Genomic DNA, 13,966 nt, shown 5'->3' on the forward strand with positions numbered 1-13,966 from the left:
TGGATTTTTCTTGAATATATATATTTTTCTTTAATTTTGCTTTACATTGGTGAGTTTGTAGTTTCAAGACTATATAATTTTTTTCCCCATGAAACACTGTATATGAGCTATTTTTTAATTAACAATATGTTAATGCAATAATAAATACATTTTAAAAAGTAGTAAGAAAAGTCATTTCTTAATGAAAACGTTTACGAAGTTCTTATTGAATGTTTTTGTATTTTGTAATAATTAGTAATTAGTTTTCTCATACTTGAACTTTACATTGGTGAGCTTTTCAGAACTTATTTTTTAATTTTTCCCCCACTAATACACTATATTAAATAAGTTAGTATGTATATGTAAATCGATAACTAGTTAATTATTCATAATACAATAAAATATTATGTATTTAAAAAACAGAGTAAAAACAGGGGCATGTTCTACATACAGGGGCATTTTTGTCCATATTTTAAATACCGAGAATATTTTTGTCACTTTTGGTAGCATTTTTGTCTCAAGCCATGGTGAATTCCTGATCCTTGTTGCAATGCATGACTTCATCAGTGAAACACTACAAATGACAATGAGTTTTTGAGAAAAATCACTCAGTTGGTGGGATACGAGACTCCACCTTGAATACAAATGCAAGCAACACATTAAAGATCAGAAGAAAATGCTGCAGAATTTCACAGTGACCCTTTAATCTGGACCTTCACTGATGTCTCGATCACCCGCGAACTCTGTCTCTCACTTTCCTTCTTTATGTTTCTTTCAGCAATGGAGAAACGAGCACGGCAGCGTGCCGAGCGCAGGAGAGAGATAGAGGAGCGGAGGAGACAGAAGCAGGAGGAGAAACTATTAAGACTTGCCTCTCTTCAAGCATAGAAACATGTGAATATGATGAAACAAGTCTCTCCTTTTTTGTTCTGTAGGCTCAAATGAAGGCAGCTCTGGAAGAAAGACTCAGAGCTGAGGAAGAGGAGAAACAAAAGGAGGTAGAGAGGAAGAAGGAAGAGGCAGCAGAGAAAGGTGTATGATGATCAAACACATTATCATGGGATATTAATCATTGGATTATGTTATTAATAATGTTTCATTAATTGGTTATGCTACAGACATGAGTGATACCTCAAATAATCAAATCATGGGGCTTTTTGAGGAGAGGGATCTGTTTACTTTTTAAAGTAATTGTAATTACGATTTTTAGCCCGTCTTAATGATTTTCAGCTTTCTCGGTTGATGAAATGGGTGAAAATAATCCCAAGCCTATCTAGGGAAAAAATGGTAAATTGAAAATGCTAAATTAACTGGTTTTATTCAAGTTTCAAATATTCTTTAACATCACTGAATCAATCTAAATCCATATTAATTTATACCAACAAGACACATTATGAGTTAAATCAGGCAGAAATTATGGAAGCCCATTTTCACCACAGAATAGAAAAATAAAAAGGAATTGCAAAATTCAGACTTTATTCTTGCAATTCTCAGTTCATATCTCACAGTTTTGTAATTCTGATAAGAAAAGTCTGAAATGTGAGAGATAAACTTGCGGGGAAAAAAGTCACAAATTACCTTTTCAAGACATGGCAGAAACTCAAAATAAAATTGTGAGATATAACCTTTAATAAGATATGGTTAAGATATAAGTTTGTATCTTGCAGTTGTGTGTTTATCACACAAATCACTGTTTCTCACAGTTCTAAGAAAAAAAGTCGAGTCGAATTGTGAGGTAAAAAAAATCACAATTAAATTTTTTTATTCCGTGTCGAAAACAGGCTTCCATAATGAAATAGCTCTTCAAGGTAACAATTGCAGAATGCCAGTGTGAAACCACCCAGAGCGCTCTAACTGATAAGCAGTATACTAAAAACCACTCAGAATAACTTGCAGCTGGCAAAAATGTAGCACTGTGCAAATGAATTTAAAGGTCCCGTTTTTCGCGCTTTTTGAAGCTTTGATTGTGTTTACGGTGTGCAATATCACGTTTTTATGTTTCGTGTGTAAAAAACACAGTATTTTTCACACAATTCACTGTCACAAAAACGGGCTGATGACTTCCTTGTTCTACAGTATAAAGTCCCTCCTTCAGAAATACGTAACGAGTATGATTGGGCCAGCGGTTCCTAGTTTTGAGAAGCAAGTGGGCAGGAGCATGTGCTGGAGATGTACTTATAATCACAGGAGCGTTTTTAATGATGAGATGCGCATGAAAATCGCATTCGTTTTTTTGCACAGGCCTAACATCTAGTTAACAAAGCTAAACAGCGTTGCCCTTTGTGTAATAAGTTACAGAAACTGTTAAACGCACCAACTTAAGAGCTCAGAGCTACTGCAAATACACACACACACACTCACATGGCCTACAGTAACAATGCAGGCTGTTCACCTGCTTTCCAGACACACACTCATACACTCAATTATTCATCCAAAGAGTTATGGGCAGCTCACACACACACAGGAAGACCAGCTGTTGCCTTGCATTAACTCTTGGTCCATTCCCCAAATTGTAATGATGTTTACAATATACTGTTGCATTTCCACCTGGCTAACCACCTGTTTTCGAAAATAAATTAACAAAGAGTGGTTATCTGAGATTCAGGAGGGAGATGGAGTGATTGAGAGGGAGCGATTGACAAGAACAGAGACACAAAGACAGAAACGGAATGGCTCTGAATTTAGAATTTGCATTGTTGTTTAAATATTGATCCGCATGCATGAAAGCAGAAACTTTAAGGTCCAATTAGTTGCAAAACTAGCATGTATGTCTATAATATTTCTATGGTACAAAAAGGAAGTCAGCAGGGGAAACATTTCAATCCATAAAAACCATGGGAGTGTATTAGATGATGACGGACTTAATTAAAGCAGACAGTTGTTTATGTCCGGATGCTTTTGCATTTTCGGTCTCCTCCAGAGAGTGGTGGATCATTACACACTGGCTCTGCAGAGACGCTGCTGCTGCTCCTGGCTTCAGTCAGTGGATGAGGCCCACGCAGAGAGAGAGGCCTGTGCCAACCAGCTGTATCACCGGATCTTACTTCAGAGGGATGTGTGTAGCTGGAAAAGGGTAAAAACGCCCCCCACACACACACACACACACACAAACGCAAACAGAGACTGGTAGAAAACTGAATGATTAGAAAAGCTTCAGATTTCGACACAAAATCATTTCTGTAGTGATATTTTGTTTAGCCAACAAAAGGTCTGGTTGACTTTTAAGTAAATACATTTATTTATAGATATTTTTAAATATTTATATATTTATTATAAATTAATTTATGAATATTAAGAGTTATGATTGTTTAAAAAGAGTTTTATCAATTCAATATAAGTATACAGAATATATTTATAGACATTTTAGACATAAAAATATTAATTTGTACACATACATTTTTTTTTTTTAAATGAATAAACGATAACAAATTAAATAAAAAATAACTAAATTTGGTATGGTCAGTATTCATTATTTCAATGTTAATGTTTGTTTAAAAGTATTCTTATTAATTTAATATACTGTAAGTACTATAAGACCCTTATTTATAGGCATACACACATTTAAACGTGCAGTATGGAATTTTTGGCCACCAGGGGTCACTCAATCAAAATAATAACATGAGACGTACTTTGATGACGTCGGGAAAGAGCGTAGGCTCATGGGAGTTGTTGTTCATTGGAACACGCGCTCTGTCGCTCCCCACATTCCTCACTCATTTTAACTGAGGCCGGCGTCTCAGATGCGTGGCGTGACAGTTTTTAATTCGGCTCCCATGTTAATAGGTTAGAGCTTGCAGACTGCCTGCGTGAGACGCGCGGAAAACGTGTGCATGCTAGAAATAGAACCGACGCCTATTTTTCACGCGACACGCAAGCGTGTTGGAAGCGTTTCCAGGCAAAATATAATAGGAAAATGTTTATATGTAATTTTGTACACAAATACATATTAATTCATGACATTTTGATGTTTGAAAGTCTATAGGTTGACATAAATTCAGATACAAATGTAATTTAAAAAATAAATAAATAATTATCGATTTTCAAATATTGCACCTGTCAAACATAGTCTATTTTTCCGTAAATACTGTTGACGGTGTCCTTTATCAGTAGGCTTTATATTTATGTTCAACATGAAGTATAGATATTGTTGTCATGAAGACAAGAGCCTGGTCTGTCGGCGGTCTCCCTCTATGTCACCTACAGCAGCAGCAGCCGCCACGCTTCAGGCACGCAGCAGAGACGCCACGCAGCCAGTGTGTCACCGGCCTTAGTATTTTGACAATCACGTATTTTCGAACGGAGAGATATATGAATTATCAGACCCCTATCAAATCAATATTCCATCTAGCTAGTAGTAATATATATGTTAAAAAAAACATGGTTGCCTTTTGTTAATAATTATAATTAGGCTACATTTATACTATGATATCGAACAAAATAGTGAACTGCATTTGAAGCTACTTTATCCAGCTAGATATAGAACACATGTAGATTTACATTATACTCTACATGAGAGCTAGTCCGTCTGCGTTTTACACCAGACATCATCGTTTCACAAAATATACCGATAGATATAGTTAGCTGAATGGATGCATACCTGTTTATTAGAATGCAAGCATCTCTCTGTAGTTTCAGCTTGTCACGAAGCTCTCTCTATCTTGGAAATGCAACTCCAATATTTACCCGTGTCTCGTTTCTTCTTCGTCCCAAAACCTTCTCAGGTCATTTATTTCACCCGTACGTTTGCGCTTCACAGAACGTGCAGGCAAAGCATAATCATGATCCATAACTAAGTTATTGATTGAGGTATAAATACGAATATAAACAATATAAATATAAAATATAATAGTCTCGATCAAGGCTAGCTACTACTTTTTCTTCTTCGTCTCATCTTTGCTTCTGTTCACCTTTGTATTTGGCAGTTCCGCAGGAAGTTAGATAAACTAGAGGGGTCAAAGTTTATATGACGCCATAGACGGGTGACAAAACGGAAATAAAGAAACGTGCCGTGTGTTCTAATTAAACTATAATTTTCTACGGATTTTAAAGTTCGTGGAAACTGTCGAGATAATGTAAGTACACAACAAAAAATATATATATAACATAGATATAGTGATATCTGCTATTTTTAAAGCAGAAAAATTACATATTGCGCCTTTAATTTATATTAATCATAATAAATGTAATATAAATATACATATTTATACATATAATTTAAGGATAATATTGTATTATTTATATTAAATAATTTAAAATATATAAAAGCATTGAACAGCAACAGTGGTATTATTTTTATGGTCTTTAGGTTTAATGAAGAAATTATCAGTTTTGCTTCCCTAAAACTTGTCATTAGGTTGCTATGTGGTTGCTAAGTTATACTTTGTAATTTATTACTGACACAACAAAAAGAGCTTACCATCAATTTATGTATCTAAGTTTAATATTTAGGGTTAGTGATATTAATAAACCCATATCTTTAGTTATGAGCAATTGTCTATGTTTGATTTCAATACTTACCAGTTAAAAGATCTGTGCTTTATACTGGAAGCACGTGCAGAGCGGTATCACAGGACACAGACCCAGAAGAAGGTGTTCATGGCCCTGCTGGATCACGCTACAGAAGAGCCAATCACAGCCTGGGACAATGAGCTGTAGGCAGAGGAGAACAACAGCAGGTTAACACGTCTTTCAAAGTGACAATTTTAATGCACAATAGTGCACCAAAATACCCTTTTTAAAGATAGTAGAAAAGTATGTATTGTATATGTAAAAAGCATGGATTATTTAGTATTTTCAGTATTTAGAAAAATGAAACTATGTTTGCTCTGACATTTGCTCTCTGGGCTTTGTAGGAGAGCTAGCTGTGAAGTGTTTTGCTGACAGGAGGCGTCTTCCTGTTGTCTTGCTAGAAGAGAGAGGAGAAAGAAAGAGAGACCCGCAGAAAGCAGCTCAGACGTAAAGTGGCAGAGATTTTGCCCGACTTCCGCTCCTCCCCTATTGATTCCCCGTGGCACTTCGGGAATCCTCTTTAACTGCACACACAGGCTTTACATGACATCACATGACACTGAAAACATCTGCAGCTTGATGAGCCGCCGTGTTTAATCAGTTTATGCTTGTTTATTTCTCAGTGGAACAGTTTAAATGAACAACTTGTAGAATGGAAAGCATTACATTATAAACCAATTTCAAATGAGACAAAGAAACATCCAGATTCTGAAGTGCTTCTTTATCGGTTTCTTTCTAAGGCATTTAATGAAAGGAAACCAACTTTGATTAAAAAAACTCTGCAATAATTCCTGCGCATCAAAACATAGCTGGATGGTACATGCCACAGATTTATCCCCAGTTGAAGCACATGAAAGTAAAATACACACAAGCACAAAAACCTCAAATAACAAACATGAAGCTCAATATAAAACATTCATATCGAGTTTTAAAGCGGTGTGCTGTCTGGATATATGCATTGTTGCATAACTTCTGATGTTCCAAAAAGGCACTAAGACGAATGTTGGAGCTGAGAGAACAAATATTAGACAGTAAAATCTGTGACGATCGGAGACCCAGGGAAATACAGGAGACTAGAGATCCAATTGCAGTGTGGTTTATTAAGGGTAATCCAAATCAGAATCAAACAAGCCGGGGTCAAAACCAGAAATCAATCCAAACAAACAAACAAGGAACAGGTAATCCCATGGTGTTTAGACTGGATTCCAGAAGATTAATGCTGACTCTGCTCATGAAGATCATTGGTGGCCTGACTCTGCTCATTGAGATCATTGGTGACTTGCATTTGTTCATGAAGATCATTGGTGACTTGTATTTTTTCATGAAGATCAATGGTGACTTGCCTTTGCCCATGAAGATAGTCGGTGACTTGACCTTGCCCAAGAAGAACACTGGTGACTTGACCTTGCCCATGAAGATCAATGGTGACTTGACTTTGTTCATGAAGAATACTGGTGACTGGACTTTGCCCATGAAGATCATTGGTGACCTGACTCTGCTCATGAGGATCATTGGTGACCTGACTCTGCTCATGAAGATCATTGGTGACTTGCATTTTTCCATGAATTTCACCGGTGACTTGGCTTGACTCCGGAGTGTCAACGGTGACTAGTCCTTACTTTGGAAGGTCAACGGTGACTAGTCCTGACTCTGGAAGGTCAACGGTGACTAGCCCTGACTCTGGAAGGTCAACGGGAACCTGACTCGACTCTGGAAGGTCAACGGGAACCTGACTCGACTCTGGAAGGTCAACGGGAACCTGACTCGACTCTGGAAGGTCAACGGGAACCTGACTCGACTCTGGAAGGTCAACGGGAACCTGACTCGACTCTGGAAGGTCAACGGGAACCTGACTCGACTCTGGAAGGTCAACGGGAACCTGACTCGACTCTGGAGGGTCCAAGGGAACCTGACTTGACTCAGGAGGGTCAACCGTGGCTGTCATCCTGTGCAGAGGCACTGGACAAGCAGCCATCTTGTACCATGACTCTGGACCGGCGGCCATCTTGGGCAGTGGCGCTGGGCTGGCGGCCATCTTGTGCAGTGGCGCTGGGCTGGCGGTCCTCCTGTCTGCAGACCCCGGTCCAGAATCGGCCATCCAACCGGGAGAAACAGGTGTGGCTGGGGTATTCCATGGAGATCGATGTCGTAAGTAGAATACAAACTCCCAGAAGCTAAAAGCGTCCAACTGCTCCATTTCATATCTAGGAACCGGGTCATCCAGCCCGATGTTGAACATGTCCTTTAGGGCCGCATCATTATATCCCAAACCATCCGCTAGGGTCCAGAACATTCGTGCCATAGCACCCACCTCAATCCCCTTTTGGCGGAGAGTGGTCAGTTTGCCGTATTTTGTCCTTCGTTCCACCATACTGACTGGGGAACGGGTATGAAGTCCCACACCGCTGGATTTCAACATGATGGAGTCCTTCTGTGACGATCGGAGACCCAGGAAAATACAGGAGACTAGAGATCCAATCGCAGTGTGGTTTATTAAGGGTAATCCAAATCAGAATCAAACAAGCCGGGGTCAAAACCAGAAATCAATCCAAACAAACAAACAAAGAAGGAACAGGAACTCAGAAACGAGGAACTCAGAAGACGAGAAAACTGGGTAACGGAAGGAAACATCAGGAAGGTAAGGACTCCGTCAAGACAAACAGGAAAAGACTGGTTAATATAGGGAGGCTAATGACTAATAAGTGAAGGCACCTGGTGCAATTAACAGGAGTGCAATTACTGTGATGAAGGGACAAGGCTAGTGGGAATTGTAGTGCCTACGGTGAGGTGCCTAAGGGGAAGTGAGCCCACTAGTGGACACACAGGGAAACAGAGACCAGGCAGCGTGACAAAATCTATAATAGAGCCAACTAACAGTGAATGTAAACCAAAAAATGGGTGATATTTGTTAATTTGTTTTCCTCTAATTGTAAATGCAAGTTACACATGGTTCCCTATGATTGAAATTACTAAAAACATTTTTTTTTAATTTCATAACATGTATGTATAACAAGAAAATGTATATATTATTTATGATACTTATTCATTCTTATGAATTCTTAATATTAATTCTAAAAAATATATTTAGTGAGAACTTTACATAATATTTGTAATGCCAAGCTGGTACCTGAGTAATAGTGTACTTAATGTTGAAGTCACTGGTAAAGATGCAACATACTACAACACTGCCATCTAGTGATCCACTCAATTCAACTGACTGTTGATGAGACCTTGAGCACAATGTATAGAGCCATAAAACTGACTCTGGGATGGATGTTGAAGGGATTAAGTAGCACAACATTATACTTCTCTGTGTTATATAATTCACTTGAAAGATCAGTTCGGTTGTTTTCCATCAGCAGAGACTGAGAGCTGAATTTCTACACCAGATCTGATGGTTTATGACTTGATGGCTCTGAAGCCTTGCTCATGGTTAGTCCTCCAGTCACAATACAGCTGTACAAGGCACAGGTGAAACACGGAGCAGAACTGATGAACAGACAGATGGAGACAAATAGGTTAATTTTATTCATATTATATGTTATATTATTAATACTCTAAATACTAAAACAGTCATACTGAAGCTGTGTGAACTTGAGGATCAAACTTTCATCTTAATTTTAAAGTTACTTTACTAAAATCGCTTGAACTAAAATTAAATTATAGCTAAAAAATGTGTGTGTGTGTCTTATCTAAATGGGGTCTGCAGGCAGAGCAAGAGGGGGGTTTCTGGGCCCATCTGTCCACTTGCAAAGCCAGATGTATGGGCTGTACGAGTAGTTGTAATTGAAAAGTAGTTGGTATTAAATAAGTGTGTGTGTGTGTATGTGTGTGTGTGTTTTTGTGACATATCAGAACACAACTTTGTATAATGACATGGGTATGACGCAGGTATTACAAGGAGAGGGTGACTTATGAGGACATAACCCATGTCCCCATTTTTCAAAACGCTTATAAACCATACAGAATGAGTTTTTTTGAGAAAGTAAAAATGCACAAAGTTTCCTGTGAGGGTTAGGGTTAGGTGTAGGGCCTTAGAATATACAGTTTGTACAGTATAAAAACCATTACGCCTATGGGATGTCCCCACTTTTCACAAAAACAAACGTGTGTGTGTTTGAAATTAAAAGATAATTCAAATATAATGAAAAAAATAATCATATATAAATAATACTAAAATAGTTCACTGCTGCCCGCAAATTCTGTCTTAAAGGAATAGTACAACCAAAAATGTGTTAAGTACTACCATTCAGCTTTTTGCTTTACAAGATGTTAACTGATGGACTAGAGTCATACTGATTATTCTTGGATTATTGTGATGCTTTTAATCAGTTGTTTGGACTCTCTCTGACGGCACCCATTGACTGCAGAGGATCCGGGTGAACAAGTAATGTAATGCTAAATTTCTCCAAAACTGTTCCAATGAAGAAACAAACTCATCTACATCTCGGACAGCCTGAGGGTGAGTACATTCTCTACAAATTTTGTTTTTTAGGTGAACTATATCTTTAACCAGCGGTATGAGTTTTGGGCAGGACTTTGTGTTTGGGAAAGACAAATTTTTGTTTAGTTTGTTCTCTTAACCTTCAGCAGTTCTGTTGAATACTGATATGGTGCAAATATAGTGCATTTAAAGCAGCAAAGTGACTTTTTCCATGAATAACTAATGAACTGGAAGGAACAGAGGTGTTAAGAAAGGTCTGAAAAGAAGGTCAGAATTAACTGAATTAAATGCAACAGAAAGCATTTCTGTGAGTTTGTGTATTTGGATCCAAACCTGAACTGGTTGTAGACGTCAGGACAGTAAAACAGTGCAGTCATTACATTCTGGTTGGAACACACACTTCGGAGAACCAAACTGATCCCTTACAGCGATGTCAGCAGAAAGAAAACAAGTGTCAGAAGGAAACTGCCGTGATTGGCCTGCCCCACACAGCTATTGATCCTAACGCAAACCAAAATGACAAACAAGACACTGAACTGAGACCTGGAGATCATTTTCACATATCACTTCAGAGTAAGAAGAATACAGAGGGTGAGATCACTTCACTGGCTCCAGTACACACGTTTACATGAAGAACAAGACATTTTACAGCTGCACTGAACACAAAAAAGTTTGATGACTGCATATTAATCCATAACATAATAAACGAATAAATAGAATGTTCTGAGACCTGGATTTCCAACATAACAATGAGCATATTCAGTGCATAGCACATGAGCTAACCCAACTGATACAGGCATTCTGATAACCATGCACTCTTTGATTTCATTAAGGATTACATTATTTGTTTTCTGGGAAAGTAAAATTATAAGAGTATGCAGATAAGATTCCACCATGCAGTAAACAACATCTAATATTAGATGCTAAATAGAGTGTGTGTGTATGTGTGTATATATATATATACACACACACGTACATATTTCTTAAATATAAACCTTTGTGTATGTATTTACATATATATATATATATATATATATATATTTTTTTTTTTTGTGTACAAGTTTCATGAAAATATTTCACAATCCAAAACATTTTTGAGTGAAATATGAGCCAAACATAATACTGACATAATAATGACTGAGACCTTCATAAATAGGCAGCGCTTTTTAGATGAACCCACCAGACACAGTGGTGGTCCAGACACAGGATGCAGACTCCACAGATCATGCAGTGTCCCACTCTCGGGGACTGCACCACTTTGCATACTGCACACCAGTTCCTCCCCTAAACACTCTGCTGTGCTGTCCCAGAACCAGTTTATTCACGATTGGCTGTCACCACCTGGTGCTGTGCTCTATTTAGATAGGTGGCAACTATGTCAGGTGGAGGTTTGTGATAGGTCACTGTACTACGAGTGTCAGTCGGACAAGGCCTGACGTAGCCCGGACCCCTCTAAGTAATTATGAGGAAAAATATACCGTAAGAGCAACACCCACTGTGTCACAGCAGCCAATTAAAGATGATTCACACCACCTCGAGGAACAACTCTGGTGATGAAGAGGTAGAACATGTAGAAGAGGGAGAAGAGTGAGAGGAAGAATAACGTGCATTCTTTCTTTCGGTGAGTGAAATAGTAGTACCAAAGGACCAAGATGGGCACTGCTGTTAGCACTAAAATACCCAGCAGGTAGTGCAAAGATGTAATGTGCAAAAAAACAGGAAGCAGAATAAGAAGCTGATATATCAGCTTGTCTGGCTCCGGATATCCAGGGCACTCGTAGATGATACGATCATTGAAAGTGGCCATAACCCGAGATCTGGAGTCTGGATTTTGAGGCGGCTTCTTCATCCATCTGCAAAATAACAAATTCAATCATACTCATCATTTAAGCAGTGATCTATGAATCCAAAAGTGCTCACCTGTCACAAGCTTCATCCAAGTCCTCACAGTCATAGCAATTGATGTACTCGCAACAGCACAAAAGATCATCCTGATCTAGTGTTTCATGGGATCTCTTCATCATGATGGAAATCAGCCGATAAAATGGAGGTGAGGAAACCAGACTGTACATTTGTTAGATTTACGTGGCTGTCTAATGGGTAGACAAAAATATACACTGTATACTGTATTGGTCGTACATCTGGCATATCCTAGAATATCCCATACATAAAGGGACAATGTCCCTGATGATGCACCATCTGGAAATATTTCTTCTATATGTGGTCTATGGTTTATAGTTTGCAAATACTTGAGTCACATTATGTTAAATGGTGTGGGAATCAGTTTAAAAGTATATTATTAATACATCCAGGCCTGTGCATTTGAGACTGGGCTATTATTTATATGCATAAATTAAAAAAGCATAAAAAAACATTTTCATAACTTAAAATAAAATAAAAATGACCTGAAATAAAATATTAAAAACATTAAATTTATTTTATTTCCGTGTCAGACGCTTTTATCCAAAGCAATATACACTGCATACAAGGTAGTCCTACATTTTATTGGTTCATGCATTCACTAGGAATTGAACCCGAGACCTTGGGTATGTATGTATGTATATACACTGAACAAAATTATAAACGCAACACTTTTGTTTTTCCCCCTAATTTTTCATGAGCTGAACTCAAAGTTCTAAGACTTTTTCTATGTACACAGAAGGCCTATTTCGGTCAAATATTGTTCACAAATCTGTCTAAATCTGTGTTAGTGAGCACTTCTCCTTTGCCGAGATAATCCATCCACCTCACAGGTGTGGTATATCAAGATGCTGATTAGACGGTATTATTATTGCACATATGTGCCTTAGGCTGGCCACAATAAAAGGCCACTCTAAAATGTGCAGTTTTATGACACAGCACAATGCCACAGATGTCGCAAGTTTTGAGGGAGCGTGCAGTTGGCATGCTGACTGCAGGAATGTCCACCAGAGCTGTTGCCCATGAATTGAATGTTAATTTCTCTACCATAAGCCATCTCTAAAGGCCTTTCAGGGAATTTGGAGGTACATCCAACCGGCCTCACAACCACAGACCACATGTAACCACACCAGCCCAGGACCTCCACATCCAGCATCTTCACCTCCAAGATCATCTGATACCAGCCATCCGGACAGCTGCTGCAACAATCGGTTTGCATAACCAAAGAATTTCTGCACAAACTGTCAGAAACCGTCTCAGGGAAGCTAATCTGCATGCTCGTCATCCTCATCGGGGTCTCAACCTGTCAGGAGAAAGCAGGCTGGATTCAGATGCGGGTAAACTCAAGGCTTTATTCACAAAGCGGAGACAGAGAAGATGAGTCACGTTTCACAGGTTAACTCGCAGTGACAGGATGAGTAGCAGATGAGTCACGTTTCACAGGTTTAACTCGCAGTGACAGGATGAACAGCAGATGAGTCACGTTTCACAGGCTTAACTCGCAGTGACAGGATGAGCAGCAGATGAGTCAACGCAGATAAGTAATGTTCCACAGAAGTACGTATAACAGCTGAACCGGAGGGATGACAGCTGGAAGCTACTAGGAGCTCTGGGCTTGTAAGAACTAGGGCAGAGAAAACAGCTAAACACACTGGAGCCTGAGGACAAGACACGACAGGGTGAGTACAAAGAGCTGCTAGATGATCGGAGCTATTGGTACGAATAACAACAGTCTGACAATAGACAGAGAAACACAGGGAATAATAAAGGGGAAAAATTAGAAGGACATAGAGAACAGGTGGCGAGCAATTAAGGTTAACAACGGGGAAACAAGGGAGGCGGGGAAAACACAAACAGGCAGACGCGGTGAGCTGTCAAACCATCCCAACACACACACACCCACACACACACCAAAAAGACAGGTGATTAGCCCCGAGACCCGACAGTACCCCCCCTCCCAGGAGTGTCCCCTGGGACTGCAAGCAGGATTAAGGGGGGAAGAGAACACAGGCTTGACTCTGGAAACATGAAACACCGGGTGAACCCGACCAAGAGTAGGAGGGAGCTTGAGCCTGATCGCCACCGGACTAACCACCTTGGTGATGCGGAATGGCC

At 39.0% G+C, this 13,966-nt stretch overlaps 1 pseudogene; it reads right to left on the reverse strand.

Moving 5' to 3' along the window:
• Positions 1 to 8,867: 8,867 nt before the first annotated feature.
• Positions 8,868 to 11,955, reverse strand: LOC132123917 (palmitoyltransferase ZDHHC23-B-like; annotated as a pseudogene).
• Between the last annotated feature and the right edge of the window lie 2,011 nt (positions 11,956 to 13,966).

This window comes from Carassius carassius, chromosome 42 (genome assembly GCF_963082965.1).
Source record: "Carassius carassius chromosome 42, fCarCar2.1, whole genome shotgun sequence".
Lineage (NCBI taxonomy): Eukaryota > Metazoa > Chordata > Actinopteri > Cypriniformes > Cyprinidae > Carassius > Carassius carassius.